The following is a 4,075-nucleotide window of genomic DNA, read 5'->3' on the forward strand; positions in this document are numbered from 1 at the left end:
AGCACACCTTCAAGAGCATTATGACTTCATAAAGGATACTGTTCATGCTCTCCTTCTTCCAACTGTGCAAGATGATAATTCTGAGTCTAGAGCAAAACTACATAAGAATTCTAATTTACAGCCAGGTCTGGGACAGAGCATCAAGCAAGCTCTATTGTCTTCTTTCCCTCTTCCTATGTGTATTCCTTCTGTTGTATTATACTCAAGAGTACATTTCTGTGTGAAGTGAAACTGAATCCTGCCCCTGCTGCCATGAATTCTGTTATTTATCCCCTCCAGTTATTTATACTGAGCATCTTTTGTGCATCAGCCACTGAGTTACCTGCAGGGTGTGCAGTGTTTACTGTGTAACCTGCAGGCATCACTGAGTAACAGGCATTCAGACTGACTGGTTTTAATCTGGATGAAGCATTATTAGCTGCTGTGCAACATGCCAGGGTAATCTTTAACCTCTACCATGGCCCAGTTCAATATCTCTAGTAGATGGATAATGTTATCCCAGGTCTCTGGATTCTTTGTAAGCTTTAATGTAAGATCTTATTGTCACTTGATGAGCTTATTAAACTTGCTATAAATTTTGTAGATATTAATATTATTAGCCTGAGAGCATCCTAGTTTTCTCTAACTGTCACTTAGCACAACACAGAATCATCTGAGAAGGTAATCTTAAATCAGGGAGTGCACAGATCAGATTGGTTTGCAGGCATGTATGTCTTGATTTCTAGTTAATGTGAAAGGGCCTTGACCTCTGTGGATAGTAGCATGCTAGACCTTCTGATCCCAGACTGTATAAAAAAGCTATCTGGCTTTCTACTTCAAATTTCTGCTTGCAGTTCTGTCTAGATTCCCCTCAGTGGTGATGGATTGTAACATGGGAGTGCCAATCAAGTGAGTCTTTTCCTTGCCTAAGTTGGTTTTGTGTTTTTATCACAGCAACAGAATGAAACCAGAAGGAGGAGACAACATTATAAAAAAATTGAAAGATTGTAAGTTTTTGTGAGTTCTATTATGAATAAAAGTAGGCGAATAAGGGAAAATAGACAATTAGGATTCAGTAAGTAATTAAGAACTTATTGAGGAAGTGGCAGTTAAGTTGATATGCACAGAAGAACAAAGGTGGCCTAAGAAAGTGGAGGAAAGTATTTCTGTACTATGAATGGAAATCTGAAGGCTTGTATTTGAGTGCAGGCACATAGGACCTTGGGTGCAGAATATAACCACTACCCATGATAGGAATCTGATGGGTCATTTTAAAAGGGTCATTACCCTAGACTTAAAGGTTGCTGAGGCATCTGTCTCTGAGAACTATAGAAGTACTATAGTTTGATGGCAGTATTGCTGCCAAAAGTTCCAAAGCCCCTTGTTCATGGAGAAGACTCCTTTTATGCAAAAATTTCTCAAAAGTTCCATGATCAAATGCTCATGACATTTGAGATGCTTTTTATATTTTCAAAGTATTAGCAAAGTATTTCAAATATTATTTTTAAACTAACTTTTAGGCACATGCTTTTTGATGGATGAAGTAGACTCCAGAGTCATTTTACAACTTATACTCTGGTTTTGCATTTTCATTCCTTGAGGACTTTTAAATACATTTTGTGAATGTTTCAAGTAATGTTACATATAAAAATGGTAGAAGCAATTTTTAGTTTGTAGTTCTCTACTTTAGCAGTTTGGGTGCTGAATGACTGGTCTTTAATCACCAGTGTCTCAAGCTGAAATCAAATTTTCATATTGAAATGAAGAGGTCTCTCAGGCTCTCATGATAGTGGCAGACTATAGGACTACCATCTCTTGTCATCTGGTCAAGTATTCTTACAATTCCCAGACATTATTTGCATCCTTCCTGTATTGCCTCCTCTATCTGCAATGCCAGTAGCAGAGAATCGTCTTCTTGAATCCCTCTTACTCTTAAATTCTTTCTAGGAAAACTAGGTGACTTTTAAGAGTTAACCTCAATAGGACACACATATGCAGATAACCTCCCTCTTAAATTCCACTATGTCTTATACCATAACCTAATCACTATCATGCATATGTCATAATATTCAAATTGGTCACTCTCACTGGAGGGCAGTGGCAGAAATCTTTCAGGTCATGTTAGATATATATTTGTCATTTCCTCATTAATACTTCATGATATAGATGGCTTTTCTGTAAATCAGACATGTTAGCACTGCTTTGCTGTTCAGATTGCTATGATGAAGATGTGAGAACACAGAAGATGCACTGTGGTCATGGCAGACCACTGCTATTAAATGTATGGATACTATTAACACTACAGTGACTACTGAGGACCTACTGCCACCTCCTTTGCATTCCTTGGCATTCATTATGAATAGCCTCTGGCAGTTCACACAGCATCCACATTGATGTATTTCTCTATTAGTTGAACACAAAAATCCCTATTTGCTTAAGAAGCTGAAGACCTTCCAGTCACCATAAAGTCTCCTGGAAGAGTTTCTTCTTCATTCCTCTCTTTGACAGTGGTTCCTGGAGTCAATATAATGAGATTTCTATATATGACCCTTTTCAGTGATATTCACAATACATAAACACACATACATAATAAACACACACTTGAGGAAGTAATTTCTTGTGTTGTAATTACATAGACTGCCTTTACATCACAGTCTTAATTTTAGGTTCAGGGAGCTTTCATATTCTGCGCCATAATATAAGCTTATGAGTGATGACTACCATGCAGAATATTTTTCTAGAATTAAGTTAGTATAGAGTAAATTCCAGATAACTCACATGTATTGTTTGTAGTGAAAAAATACAACACATTATTATACTACTTATGAAAATAGTTAGAAATCCTCTTCATTGTATCCTTCAAATATTCACTGCACGTTCTTTCATGTTTAAGAGCACAATAAAATGAACATTTTTGATGTTAATCATTAATTGAACTTGCAAAGTCTCACAGACTTTAACATACTGTACAAGAACTCTACCACTTAGCTATGCCACTTTCCAAGCTTATCAATATTTTTATTTTTTCTAATAGATGTACTGTGCTTTAGGGCTTTTCTTTCTTGATTCTTTCTATTCAATTTATTCTAGAGGGAATTAATTCCATGTGAATTCTTAAATCTCTTTTCTTTGTGTCTGAGGTCTTGAAGAATGTATACAGTGTGGATTTTTGTGTGTGATGTTTGGAACCATCATGATTACATTTTCTTGCCCTGAGTATGTCTGCTGATGGAGGAATGAAGGGTATCAAGCTGCTCACTTTGAACTGTGGTATCTGCTGTGTTTTCTCATATAATCCACCTTACCCAGAAGTGGTGACCAGACAGGGAAAAAGCAAAGAGATATACAGTTGCAGCCACCAGCATCAGTAAGAGACTTTCACAAAATGAGAAGCTGAAGAAAGGGGAAAGCCTCTACCATCTTAACACCCCGAAGAGCTCACAATATGAAAGTGGTGACATTCAGTGTCCTACTCACCAGTGTGCATCTCCAAGGTTGAGCTATTTTTGTCGTGTTTAACAATAATACTGCACTTTTCTTTCTAAATATCATCTGTCATTTCCAGTATTTGATGCACATTCCAAATAAAACTTTGCTCATATAGAGGGTAATTTTTGTTCTTAATTTTAGTAATATTTTGATCACAAATTTTAGTACTTGATATTGTATTTTTAGCTAGACAGGAATTAGTTCTTTCACTGAACACTTATTGAATACTTGATTATGACCAAGCATAAATTTGTGCATTAGGAATACTGACTGCAGAGCAAGTTGTGTTAAAAGCAAAATAAAAAACCAAACCAAAACAAAACAACAACAAAAATAGAATGAACAGACACTCTTAGATTACCACTGGCCAGGTGAAAAAGCACAGGGAGTTTTCTTCACATCCCATCCTCCTGTCTCTCTGTACCATGTGGATAATGACATCACCTACTATATAAGCCTTCAAAGAATTTGTGAAAGCCTTGGAAATATTGCTACGAATATAATTTATATGTGAATTTCAAAAGCATTAATAAGTCACGAACCTTACCTCCATGAAGCTTAGTGTAGGACAAGCATACAGGGTGCCATGAACAAGAGCAGTACTGTG

This window comes from Onychomys torridus, chromosome 5 (assembly GCF_903995425.1).
Source record: "Onychomys torridus chromosome 5, mOncTor1.1, whole genome shotgun sequence".
Taxonomy (NCBI): Eukaryota; Metazoa; Chordata; class Mammalia; order Rodentia; family Cricetidae; genus Onychomys; species Onychomys torridus.